This window comes from Hyperoodon ampullatus (genome assembly GCF_949752795.1).
Source record: "Hyperoodon ampullatus genome assembly, chromosome: 2".
Lineage (NCBI taxonomy): Eukaryota > Metazoa > Chordata > Mammalia > Artiodactyla > Ziphiidae > Hyperoodon > Hyperoodon ampullatus.
This window is the reverse complement of record NC_136915.1, coordinates 138,546,865-138,561,764: the sequence shown is the minus strand read 5'-3', so window position 1 is coordinate 138,561,764 and position 14,900 is coordinate 138,546,865.

The following is a 14,900-nucleotide window of genomic DNA, read 5'->3' as shown; positions in this document are numbered from 1 at the left end:
CGCCACCAGCGCTGCGCTCTCCCGGTCGTGCGTCCCCTCCGAGAACAAGCAGAGCCTGGCGAGTGCGCGTCGGTGCCCATCCCCACACTGGGTCCCCCCTTCCTCCCGGAGAAGCCCTTTACCCTTTCGGTGTCAAGAGCTACCTGAAAACACTACCGTGGGCAACGGTGGCCGTTCCGCCAAAACTCCGCGCCCGAGTTCCCCGGACGTTTCGATTGTGTGGGAATTGTTTGGAGAGGCGGGGGATGGAGGAGGCAGCCCGTGGGGCACAAGGAGGCGGGAGTGGGGGCGGTAAGGGAGTGGAGATCCACCAGAATTTCTCCCCGTTCTCGGGCATTTCACAGTCTGCATCTCAGATGATTAGAGGGTCTGTCCTGGCCCCTCACCCCTGCCTTGGGAGATTATCTCCCGCGTTTTATTTTCCTTGGCAGGGAGCAACTTTTGGCTTACACCGTTCGCTCCATAAATTTCCACTCGGTAACGTCGTGCTGATCGGAGCTCGGCGGCGGCGTACAGCCTGCGCCCGCGGCAGTTCAATTCAATTGACACGTGTTGAGCTTCTCCAGCGCACCCGGCGCGGCGCTGGGCGCGGGGGGTGGGCAGGGGCAGGCAGGCGAGAGGGGGAAGCGGAGAGGCGAGGTTCCGGCCTCCCCAGAGCGCAGAGCCTCTTGGGCGAGCCGAGAAGCCCCAGTTCGTGAAGTGGGCGGGAAGGGGTGGGAGCGGGGGAGGGGTGTTCCGGCCTAACCGGGCCCGGACACCGCCGCAAAAGGTGACCCCACTCCGTTGCTGGATAGGCTCTTTTTATGCTAAACGTGTGCCGGAGTCCAGCTCCAGCGAGTCCAGGGATACCCGAGGGATGGATAGCGTCGGTGAAGGAAATAATTCTATTACACTTCTTAAAGTATCAGCATTGCATGTTTCTCTTATGTCTTTATTCTTCACAATCACAGGTTTATATATTGTAGTTGATTACATTACCAGGTACGTGGCCAAACAATCTTAGCACAATCGAACCGCAAAATGTTCTATAAAGATTTTTTTAAAAAATATCCCCTAGTTTCTAGATGTCCTATTAAAATATTTCCCCAAGTTCCCATTAATCACAGGTTATTGCTTAGTAACCAAGCCAAGCAGTTATATGATTATTTCAATTGTAAAAGTTTGAGCTACTTGTTCCTATTTCTCTTCTTGCATGCGCAACCTATTACAATGGTTCCATGAAAATATTTACAATATGCCCTGCATGCTCTTTCTCCTTGTTTCCTTCAACTGAGACAGCGTTTTCTCCCTACCCTAGCAACCAATTCTGCTCTAGTCATTTGCTTTTCTATAATTAATCTTCCTTTATAATAGAACCATAAATTTCCTATGTCATCAGAAACTCCGGCCCATGGCCATAACTCCATACTAGAGGGTGTTTTTCATAAAAACATCCCCTTAGTTCCAGGCTCTTAATTCTTTCCCTATTTCCCCGGGGCTTTAGTGGGTACTTCCCATTCTGTGGTAGTTTCAGGAGGGGGAGTCCTAGAGGAATTTTTCTTTCACGTGGAGCAACATCCCCCCAAAATTGCCCCTGTATGTAAATTTATTATCATAAAACATAACCACGGAGCTGTAGTCCACCTTCCTGGCACGGCGCTGCCTTGCAGTTTCGCCTTCCGTTGCTCATGACTTTGTCATGGTGCAATGGCTCCAGGATGGCTTCCGACATCTCCCCCTTTTTTATTTTTTAAAAGTGCAGTATGTAGCTCCACGGAAAGTTGTTTGATGCTTTTAATAATTATTCTGACGATGACTGGAAGTAAAAATATCAGAATTAGTACAACTACTGCAATGATTCCTCCATTAATGAGCATTGAGAATAAGGTTTTATGTGACACAAATGACTTAATACTTTCAAAAAAGTTCTGAGCAGACTGTGCCGGAGATAAATCTAAGTTTGTATTTCCTATGTCATGAATCTCTTGATGTAATTTAGTAAGGTCTAAACTAACATCTGTTTGGTTCCAAACTCCCATAATATGAGTCTGAATTTGTTCCCAAGAATATAATGATTCATTCACTTTTAGAGGAGTAACACAAATCCATCTATATTTTTTATGACACCTCAAAGCTAATCTTACTTTGAGCGCTGTTAATTCCTGCCCTATGTGTAAAATTGCTTCTTCTAAGGCGTCCACCTTTGCTTCTAACTTTCTGTCTATAACTTCCTGAGTAGCCAGAGCTAAAGATACATTTTTTGAAAGCTCATTTACATGTTGAGCTGTATGTACTTGTTGAGCTAAGGAACTTATTGAAAGAGAAAATGATGCTATTACAGCTATAAATGTAGATATTCCTAGAATCAAAGCTGCAACAAATCTCTTTGAATGTAATAAAACTTCAGTTTCATGCAAAACTTGTAAGCCATAATCATCATAGCAGGCAGAGGATAATTTTACAGGCAACATAATGTATGGTGGTCGTTTAAGAATCATTAAAACTCGTACATTCATAGAGGGATTTATACAACTTGTCAAAATACAATCATAGCAATGTGTCCAAAAAGTAGAACCAGAAGTATTATGACAAATATTTAGATCCACATATTTTGGGGCTACCAAGAATACATAAGGCGCTGACATACAACCTTGCATAAAATAAATGCCCATATTTTTAGGTCTATGAAGAATAACTGGCGATGGTGCAGCAATAGCTTTCCAAAGCTGGGTCTGTGCATAATACATATTATCTTGAGCCATAGTTAGGATAGGAGGCACCCATCCTCCAGTGTGCCATGTATTAACACGCATAGAAGCAGGAATGAATGAATTATTCCAATCATAACGTGCATGATGTTGTAAATAAGATCTATAATCCTTAGATGGATCAGGATTACTCCAATCATGCACATTTTCTGTGGTATCCTGTATGGGAATATCGATTCTTGAAGAATATATACAATAATTCCATGTAGGAAATCCTGTATTGGTATCTACAGCATCCCAGTTACTATCCGATTGGTCTTCCGGAGATTGTAATATAGATGATTGTACTCCTGTACGAATACCATAAGGAGGATTACAAGGAGGAAATTTTAAAGGATGAGAGGAAGGTTGATTATAAGTTGGATCTTCTCCAGGTGCTAGATAAATCAAAGACCAAAGAAGTCTCTTATTAGATTGACTCGAAGGAGAAGCAGTAAGCTGTCCTTTAAGAAAAACCGGTATACATCCATCCTTACGAGAGGCTACAGAATTATTAATTGATGGAAATAAAAAACATATAGGATGGAACCCTGATTTTCCATGAAAGGTAAAATTATTATTTGTTTTAAATTTATTATATGGATAGGAGCTTAGGGCTCCTCCCATTAACCTGGGCATAGTAGTAGATACTGGTATATCCTCATTATCCCAGGCTACAGTTTGTAAAATCGGTGGATCAGGGAGATAAGTCCAATAAGAATTACCCAAAACATTTCCCCTAGTTACCTGGCAGGCCAATATAGCAAGCATAGCAACAAAAAGATTTCCAGGTGTTAAGGTAGCTCCCTGGTCTGTTACCACTTTCTCGGCGTCGTCAGCAAGTCGTTTAATCTGACCCCAAGTTGGTGGATTCGAAGTTCTCATAGAGATGGCTTGTCTCTTGCGAGGTCTCGGGCGCGGACGCGGCAGCCAAAGAATTGGTCTGTCTCCGATGGTGAGGTTTTGTATCTGCTGCAGCAGCGGTTTCTATATGAGGAAATAGCTTAACCACATACTGTGAGTCTGAATATAAATTAAAAGTCTGGTTCTGCAGCTCAGCGAAAGCATGTATTATTGCCATTAATTCTGCTTTTTGAGCAGAAGTTTCCTGAGTTTGAATTACCTTTGGAACATTATTAATAAGTAAAGCAGCTTTTCCATTAGATGATCCATCTGTAAAAACTAAAGCTGCACCTTCTATTGGCTGATCAACGTAGCATTTAGGAAATATAACTGGATGTGTAGCAAAAAATTGTAATAGCGGATGTTTTGGCAAATGAAACAGAATTTGTCCAGTATAAGAACTAAGAGCTATTTGCCAGTCTTCATCATTCTGTAATAAAATTTGTAGTTGATCTTTATTATAAGGGATAATTATATTAGTTACATCCTTTCCAAACAATTCCTTACTTCTTTTTCTTCCTTTAGCTATTCAAGTTGCTGTTAACATAGGATAGGAACTAACTATTTTCTTTGAAGTAGCTGGTAAATGGATCCATTCCAAAGGTCCTTCCTGCCAAAGTATACCTGTAGGTGTAACTGGAGTGGGCAAGATTAGCAAACACCATTCTTTTGTGGAATCTATTCTTTGTAAGAAGCAGTTGTTTAAAGCAGATTCAATAGACTGTAAAGCCTTTTCTGCTTCAGGAGTCATATTTCTAGATGAGGTTGGATCTGAATTTCCCTGTAATATGTTAAATAAAGGCTTCAATTCTGCTGTAGTTATTTTTAAATAAGGCCTAATCCAATTAATATCTCCCAATAGTTTTTGATAGTCATTTAATGTTCGTAAATTATCTTTCCGAAGTTGTAATGGTTGATGTGTCACAGTTTATGTATGTATTATTCTCCCTAAATAAGTCATAGGTGGTTCAGTTTGAATCTTTTCCGGAGCTATTTGGAGTCCATTTTCTTGCAATGCCTCTGTTAAATGCTGTAAGACTTCTTGTAAATATCCTCTATGTGAATGGGCCAACAATATATCATCCATATAGTGTATCATATATACTTCCGGATTATTAATTCTTATTTCTGTTATAGCCTTATCCACAAATTTTTGACATAAGGTTGGACTATTTTTCATTCCCTGAGGTAATACTTTCCACTGATATCTTTGATAAGGTTGTTTAAAGTTAGTAGAGGGTACACTAAAAGCAAATCTTTTTCTATCTTGAGGGTCCAAAGGAATAGTAAAAAAGCAATCTTGTAAGCCTATAATAATTATAATTTATTGGAACAGCAACAGGAGAGGGCAATCCAGGCTGTAAAGCTCCCATATCTTCCATAGTATTATTAATTGCCGTTAGATCTTGTAAGAGTCTCCATTTTCCTGATTTCTTCTTTATTACAAAAATTGGTGTATTCCATGGACTGTTAGAACTTTCAATATGTCCTGCTTCTAATTGCTGTTGTACCAATTGTCTTGCTGCTGACAATTTTTCCATAGTTAACGGCCATTGTTCTACCCATACCAGAAGATCTGATTTCCAAGATATGGGGTCAGCAGCTCGAGCAATGGCCATATTTATAAATTTGGATAACCCAAACCTTGCCTAAATTTATGTTGTTTAGTTAGTATGGGCAACATATCACCCTGTTGTTCCTTACCTAATCCCTTATTGGGATCATATCTCATATTTAACATTTGAGAAGTAACCTTTTCATCTGGGCTATATAATAGCATTCCCATTTGTGCCAATATATCTCTTCCCCAAAGGGTAAATGGCAAAGAAGGTATTACATAGGGACAAAATGTACCTGATTGACCTTCCTCATTGGTCCAATGCAATATTTGTGAAATTTTTGCTGCAGATGGAGCTTTCCCCAAACCTGTAAGCTCATTATGAGTACTTTTAGTTGGCCAGGCTGGAGGCCAATCCTTACCAGCCGCACAGGACACATCTGCTCCAGTATCCAATAATCCTATAATCTCTTTTCCATTAACCCTTAGTGCTTTTGTAGGTGTAGACTGGGTAATTTCCTCTACCCAAAAAGCCATATCACTAGATCCAAAACCTCCTTCATTTCTAGGTTTATCAATTACAGATTGTCCCGTCTGATAATATGGGAGCAAAAGCAAGTGAGCTATTCTTTGACCTTTAAATATTTGTTGCGTTGTTGTAGGGGGAGCCACCATAATTTGTAGTTCTCCTGTATAGTCAGAATCTATAACACCTGGCAAAACTGTTAATCCTGCAAGGGATGACGAACTTCTTCCCAATATGAGACCCAATACACCTTCTGGCAATGGCCCTTTGATTCCAGTAGGAATTTTTATTGGAGGAGCATCAGGAGTTAATATTGTTGAGGTGGTGGAACACAGGTCCAATCCTGCACTGTCTGGGGTTGCTCTGAAGAGTTCTGAGATGGAACAAAAGGAAGGAAGGGGTTCAGATGTTGGGATGTATTTATTTGTGTTGCCCCTATCATTTTTGGGGCCTGGGGCAGGCCCCCCTGGAAGTTTCCCGAATTCCCTGTGTCAGAATTAGGTGGTAAAAGTTGTCCATTCTCATGAAATTTAGATCTACATTCTTTTGCCCAATGATAACCCTTCTGACACCGTGGACATAAAGTCTTTGCAAGATTGACTTTTGAATTTATAGGTGAAGGAACCGATAGTGGAGGCATGTTAGGTGCTTCTTGTTGGTTATCTGCATTCTTATAAGGACATGCTCTACTAAAATGACCTGGCTTACCACAGGCATAGCAATAATTTCCGGGAGTACCCCCAGCCATAATGACAGGAGCTCCTTTTTTCTTTATTATATTTTGTACATATTGTGGATACATTTCCCCTTTTAATGCAGCTGCTATAGCAATGCCCTGTATAAAGGCAGGTCCTACGTCTGCACATTGTTTAATAAAATCAGTTATATTTCCAGTTTTCCTAATAGGTCTCAATAATGCTTGACAGGTACTGTTTGCATTTTCAAATGCCAATTGCTTAACAAGTATATCAGCTGCCTCTTGATTGGTAATTACTCTCTGTACTGCCTGTGTTAATCTTGACACAAAGTCTTCATATGCTTCATCAGCCCTTTGCTTAATTTCCCCCAAGGTCGTTGCTTTCCCAGCCACCAAAGGAAGAGATTTCCAGGCATTAACAGCACAACTAGTGACCTGCATCAAGACTTCCTTATCTAGGTACATTTGACTTTGTGCAGTATCATAATCGCCCTCACCTATTAACATATCCAACAAGATATCAGCTTTCCTTTGTCTTTTATTAATTGCAGTTTGTTTTCTAGCTAAGTCTTCATATTCTCTTCTCCACAACAGATATTGCCCACCTGAGAGACAGACTCGAGCCACTTGGACCCAATCATATGGTGTCATCCATCTGTTAGCAAGAGCATCTAGCAAAGTGAGTGTATAGGGAGCTAGTGGTCCATAATCAGCACATGCAGCCTTTAATTCTTTGAGAATCTTATAAGGCAGAGGTTCCCATGTCACCCCATCATCAAAGGCTCCTTCAAAACCTACAGGGAAACAAGCAGCAAATTCTGGATCATCAGAGACCTGCATTCTTCTGGAATGCGTCTTTGGCTTAATATTAAATGTATTTTTAATAATTTTGTTAGTTGGAGGAGGTGGAGGTGGTCTCAAAGGCATCTCTTGTTTATAATCTGGTAATGCAGGATAACTAATTTTTGGCAAAGGTGTTTTTGTCTCAGAATTAATAACAGGAAAATCCCAAGGATTTGGCTCTCTATGATAAGCAGCAGCAGCCTCCTCCAGGTCTTTTTGGTCCTGAGGCGACAACTCATCATCATCATCATCTATTTTACATTTTTCAAATGTAGCTGCCAATACTTTCTTAGGAGGTGGTTTTGGAGGTATTAAGGGAGTACTTTCATCTGGAGTTCCCATATAAGGTATTCTCTGTCTTTCTTGTACTGGATCTAAGGTATCTCTAATGAGATTCCATAGAGCAAAAGTATCTACAGGGACTTTTTCAGGTCCATGAAGTGAATCATACGTTTTTAATTGATCCCCTACCTTAGCCCATGTATCCAAATTAACTGTACCTTCCTCTGGGAACCATGGACATTGTTCTTGAATAAAGTTTAAAAAGTTAGCTAATTGACTAGTAGTTACCTTAATACCTCTTCCAGATAACATATGTTTAATAATATCAATAAATAATTTTCTCTCTTTAGATTCCTTATGACCCATAGTTAACTTACCTTTTATAGTACTTATTAGATTATCCACCCTTCACTTACCTTGCCTATACTCTGCAAGGGGGTCGGCAGCACCCTAGGTGGAAGCCTAGCTATCCCGAACTCACTCTATTTACACTTACCCTTCAGGTCCCTGTTCGGGCGCCACTTGCCGGAGTCCAGCTCCAGCGAGTCCAGGGATACCCGAGGGATGGATAGCGTTGGCAAAGGAAATAATTCTCTTACACTTCTTAAAGTATCAGCATTGCATGTTTCTCTTTCTCATGGCTTTATTCTTCATTCTTCTATTGTTTACAATCACAGGTTTATATAATGTAGTTGATTACATTACCAGGTACGTGGCCAAACAACCTTAGCACAATCAAACCGCAAAATGTTCTATACAGATTTTTTTTTTAAATCGCCTAGTTTATAGATGTCCTATTATTTCCCCAAGTTCCCATTAATCACAGGTTATTTCTTAGTAACCAAGCCAAGCAGTTATATGATTATTTTAATTGTAAAAGTTGGAGCTACTTGTTCCTATTTCTCTTCTTGCATGGGCAACCTTTTACAATGGTTCCATGAAAATATTTACAATGTACCTGCATGCTCTTTCTCGTTGTTTCCTTCAACTGAGATAGTGTTTTCTCCCTATCCTGGCAACCAATTCTGCTCTAGTCATTTGCTTTTCTATAATTAATCTTCCTTTATAATAGAACCATAAATTTCCTATGTCATCAGAAACTCTGGCCCATGGCCATAACTCCATACTAGAGGGTGTTTTTCATAAAAACATCCCCTTAGTTCCAGGCTCTTAATTCTTTCCCTATTTCCCCGGGGCTTTAGTGGGTACTTCCCATTCTGTGGTAGTTTCAGGAGGGGGAGTCCTAGAGGAATTGTTCTTTCACGTGGAGCAACATCCCCCCAAAATTGCCCCTGTATGTAAATTTATTATCATAAAACATAACCACGGAGCTGTAGTCCACCCTCCTGGCACGGCACTGCCTTGCAGTTTCGCCTTCCGTTGCTCATGACTTTGTCATGGTGCAATGGCTCCAGGATGGCTTCCGACAGGGAAGTAGGACCGGCTAGCAAAAGCACTCGAGGAAAGAGAGAGGGGTCGCCCCAAGATTTTGTTGCTGTTTAGTGGTGTCCTTAGTGGACAGATGTTCCCCCTCTAAACCCCTGGCCTCGCCCCAAGTGGAATGGCTGGTCTGGTGACAGCTGTAACATTTGGAAACAAAGAAGCTGAAGCCACATTAACAGATGACTGCATCTCTTTCTTTCCCGAAGTATTTATCAGAATTGGCTTTAAGAATAATATTAGCATATACGTATATAATAAGCCCTTTCCTTCTCTCTTTAAATTGGCACCAGCTATTAACAGGTTTCTCTCTCTCTCTCATCTTCCTCCCTCCCTCCTTCCCTCCCTCCCTCTCCTAAGCTGACCAGATCATCAGTTTCCGGACTTAAGGGGGAAAAATGGCCAAGGATGTGCTCTCTTTACAGCTGAACCAGGGTTTATTTTCCCAGTGTTGAACCATTCCCAGGTAGAGAGGCTCTTTGACACTAGGGTTCTCTGTGAGTGAACTTCTCACATTCAGCTTGCTTTTGGAATTGCCCATCACTAGGTCCAGGCCAGTTTTATCCTTGGATTTGTCCAGCAACCTAAACAGTATAATTGCACAAGGCCAAGGCAGTACTTTTAATCTAGGAAGAGTTCCCAACTCTCTGTTTAGCAGTTCCAAAATTAGGAGGTAGCATAGCAAACAGTTTCAACAAGGCTCAGTAAGAATTCTTGACCCTAGAATGTGGGCTTTTTAAAAGCTGGAACAACCTAATTCATCTCTCTGAGTTTCACTTTCATAAAATTAGACCTCACCAAAGAGCAGGGGATTCTTAATATGTATCAAAATGTATGTGGAATCTGGATGGGAATATTACATCTTTAATTTCACTAACCTCTAACTGCAATATAGTATTTAGCATGTCCTTTAAATCTAAATGCAGACAACAAACCACAATAATATTAGGAGTACCTGTGACTCTATCTCCAGCAGATATCACAGACAATTTCCTAAGGCACTTTTTTATAGATATCTCAAAATATCACTACTCTGATGTTACAATCAAATCATCATTACCTTTTTTGTTTTATCTAATAGACTATATCTATTTTAGAATGGTTTTAGATATACAGAAAAATTAAGGGGATAATACAGTGTTCTTATATATCTCATTCCCAATTTCCTCTATTATTGACACCATACACTAGTGTGGTACCTTTTTTACAATTAATGAGCCAATATTAATACAATAATATTAACCAGAGTCTGTACTTTATTCAGATTTCCTTGGCTTTTGCCTAGTGTCCTTAATTCCATTTCAGGCTTCCATCCAGGACACCACATTACGTTTAGTTATCAAGCCCCCTTAGGCTCCTCTGGGCTGTGGTAGTTTCTCAGGCTTTTCTTGTTTTTGATAACCTTGACAGTTTCTTTTTTAAATTTATTAGTTTAATTTATTTATTTTTGGCTGTGTTGGGTGTTCGTTGCTGCGCGTGGGCTTTCTCTAGTTGAGGAAAGTGGGGGCTACTCTTGGTTGCAGTGCGCAGGCCTCTCATTTCAGTGGCCTCTCTCGTTGTGGAGCACGGGCTGTAGGCGCGTGGGCCTCCGTAGTTGCAGCACATGGGCTCAGTAGTTGTGGTTCACGGGCTCTAGAGCGCAGACTCAGTAGTTGTGGCGCCCGGGTTTAGTTGCTCCCTGGCATGTGGGATCTTCCCAGGCCAGGGCTCGAACCCGTGTCCCCTGCATTGGCAGGCGGACTCTCAACCACTGCGCCACCAGGGAAGCCCCAACCTTGAGGGTTTTGAGGAGCAGTGATCAAGTGTTTTGTAGCATACCTCACTAATGTAAACTGTCCAATGCTTTTCTCATGGTAAGACTGGGATTATGGTTTGTTGGGAGGACAACCAGATAAAGTGCCTTTTTTATAACATCTTATCAAGGGTACATGCTATCAACGTGATTTGACTGTTGATGTTGACCTTGATAACCTGGCTGAGGTCGTGTCTCAGATTTCTCCACTGTAAAGTTATTCCTCCACCCCTTCCACACTACACTTGTTGGAAGGAAGTCACTATGTGAAGCACAAATGCAGAGTGGAGAGTTATGATCCACCTCCTTGAGGACAGAGTATGTACATAAAGTATTTGGAATTCTTCCACACAGATTTGTCTATTTTCCCCTAAATATTAATTTATTCAATTATTGATATTTATTTATATCAGTATAGACTCGTGGATATCTATTTTATCCTTTGGGTTATAATCCAATACTACTTTATTTTGTTGTTTGAATTGTTCCAGCTTTGGCCATTGGGAGCTTTTGCTTTTGGTGCCTGTGCTCCTTTGACATACTCCCTTTGGGGTGTGTGAGTTTGTGTGTGTGTGTGTATCTGTGTGTATCTGTGTTTAGCATGCATGTTTGTGTGTGTGTTTAACACTTCCTGACTTTCTGGTACCACAAGATGCTCCAGGCTCATTTTGTGTATTTCCTGCCCCAGTCCTAGAATCAGTCATTTCTCTGAGGAGCCCTGATTCCTTTTATTGGAGAGTAGTAATAGAAACCAAGATCTGGGCTCTAGATGTGCTGTTGCTAATGGGCTATTATTTGATTAGGCTCTCTTAACTGAGAGAACAAAGAAATATATATGTATACTAACCCACGTATATACACGTATCAATAAATATTTCTATATATAACTATCTATATCTATATTGAGCTGAGTGTATACTGATGTCTGCAACTATAATCCATTAACGCTGAGATTAGTTTAGCTTTCTCCTTGTTTATCTGGAAATTCATACTTCAATATTGAGAAATGTGGCTACCACCATCCACCATCTATTTATTTAATTGTTCAATTTCAGTACACATGTATCAGAATGGTTAACCCATCACCCCAACATCAGTATTTTTAAGTATAGTAGTTAATAGAGTCTCTGTTATATCTTGTTATTTAATGAGTTTAAATACCCATTCGTTTCTATATCACAAATTTGGTTTTTTAAATATTCTAATGACTGCATTTAAAACATAGTAACTAGTTTCTTTTGAGATTCTATGTATTATATTTTATGAATTTAAAAGTGTTATTTTAAGACTCTTTAAATGGGCTACTCCATATTGTCAAAGGGATCCACAGTAAAAGGAAGGTTAGGATCTGAACCTCACAAAGATTATTGTCAGTTTATAATGAGATGATGTGAAATTGTCTGGTGCAAATGTTGGGAGCTCATGCTTGATAAGTGTTAGCTTTGTCCACTTGGGCAGGCTTCTTTCTCCTCTAAAGTTCTAAATACCTTGGAAGAGAGAACATGCTAAACCTTATGGTTAATAATTTATAATGTAGTGGAAGGATTTGCTAGGTATCAGTGTTGGAGGTAAAGGCCCGTATAAGGTTGACGGAGGATGAGAAGAAGACAAGGATGACCCTGAAGGTCAGGGGTTTTGTCGTTGAGCAGACTGGGGATCGGGTCCTTCCATTCACAGCCTGACTTTGTCTCATTTTTGAAATAAGGAGAACAATGGCTATTACATAGGCTTGTCCTTAAGAGTGAAAGTAGATGTTTAATCTTTTCTTTCAATTTGTTTGAGACAGTGGGGATTAAGTGTGGCGATTTGGGACAGTTACATAACATATTGAATTGTCCTTCCTTGTATAGTTTTCACTCTGTGAAGCCAGACTCACTGGAGGTATAGATAGTTTCTCATGATAATTCAGGCTCCTTCATCCATGAAAGTACTCTTGCCAGTTGCTGTTTACTCATAGAAGACAATCAGTGTTGATGGTGCTTGGGAAAAACAAAAATTAAAGATATTAAATGGCAGGAATTAACTGCTTCAGATGCTATACCATGGCGAGAGACATAGGGGAAAGAGAAAGAAAAAAAATGAAATGAGAAATGGCTTATGTCAACATGTACGGTTTGAATCTATCTGCTTGGAACTTGACATACGCCAGTATGCCAGATAATTTAATTTAATGAATAGTGGCTAGGGTGAGGTGAAATAGATCAGTTTTTTAATCTATGACTTTTCATTGAACAACTCTTTTTTAAAAAACAATCTTCGGATCATGACTTTAAGGTCTGCAGTAATTCATTTCTGATATTCTGGAATTAGAGATCAAATGGTCTCATGATAATCATGGGTCTCTGCAAAGGACAATATGAAAACCTGAGCCAGAGGCGCTGGGTGCCTGAAGCTGTCAGCATTAGAACCACTCCTCTGGGTTAAGGAGTCCTTACAGAAAGAACTCATTTAAATGCAAATATACTATCAAGAGGGCTAACCATGTATCCAGTATCTGATTAGCAGCCATTAACAATTTAGCAGAGATTAGCTTCTCAGATTTATTATGGAGAGGAGTTGTCAGGGTGATTTGGCCCAGGCATCTGTCATCCACTGACAGCCAGGTCTCCTGCCCTCTTCACTACATAGGAATCTGCCTAAAGCTGGGAACTTACTTTACTAGGAAAGAATTGGGCACTCATTGCATGACAATCAATATTGTTTTACATAATTTTGACTTATGAGAAAGGGTAGGAGGAGAATTTCTATAATAATAGTACCTTTGTGTGTGTGTGTGTGTGTGTGTGTGTGTGTGTGTGGTAGCTGCTCAGCTTAGGTTGATTAATCATACTCTACAGAAATCTTAAAATTTTATGATAAACATCTACCCTTTCAATGAGGCCAGAAAGTATATCATGTAAAATATGCACAAATGTAGTCCAGGGATGGCAAAGCTATAGTAATAGAAATAGAATTGCGTTCAAGTAATTATAGCTGGACTAAAAATTTCCTGCATTAATATGAAAGCACTGATACAAGAGTACAAGAAAATGATCATTCATATGAAGATTGATATTTCATATTGAATATCTGTAACAGAAATAGGAAAATGGAAGAAGGGAAATGACTACAAACAGAACAGTAACTGTTTCTTTAGACATCGCTAAGAATTCACCTTGTTTTTACTGGTAAGGAGTTGACATATAATACCAGATCTATATAATACAGGTAGTATTCTATAATTGGAAGTCTAGATTTAATTGTGAAATGTATGTGTACACAAGTGAGATGCTTGGTAAATGGCATATGATACATTCAATAGTGTGGTGTAAGTAATTCTCAAATAAACCCTTTTTTAAAAAAAAATCATCATGTAAAAGTCATGAAATAAAACAATGTACTTAGGCATTGCTCTTTAAATTTTTTAACCTTAAGTTTTTAAAGAATCTAAGAAAACCAAAAAATCCATTCTGGAGAAAGGTATACTTTGATTAAAACTTTTGTGTTGTAATGAATAGATTATTAAATAGTATTTATAAAGAATTATGTCTCTATAGTTATTCATTTTATATAAAAATGAATATTCAACTTTTCAAATCAAATTTAAGCTAATAAGAAGAGGAAATTGAAATTTGATTAAAAAGTAAGTTTCAATGAACTGTGTTTGGTCATCAGGCAAGTTGATGTTCATCCATTCAGCAGATATTGATGGAGTGTGTAATATGTGCTGCTGTTCTAGGCACTAGAGCACTAGGCTGTAGGAGTGAACAAATAAATCTCTTCTTTATGGATCTTACGTTCCAGTGTTAGGAGACCACCAAAAATACATAAATATAGCATGTTAATTAGTGGAAGGACCATGAAGGAGCAGCGTAATGAGGCAAGGTTTAGAGCAAGTATATAGGGTGGTCAGGGAACATTTGAGCAGAGATTTGAAAGAAGTATGGGAGCAAACCGTATGAATACAATGAAAGAGAGGCTTGGTGTATGCAGGTGGGTGGGCTTATACTTTATTTGTTCCAGAGACTAGGAGGTTAGTTTGTTTGTAGTGAAATGATCAAAGGGGAAATTGTTAGAAGATAAGGTTTGAAAGCTAGGTTAGTGAAAAATCACTTAGGGTCTTTTGGGCGATGGTCAAGAGAGAACTTTAGAGG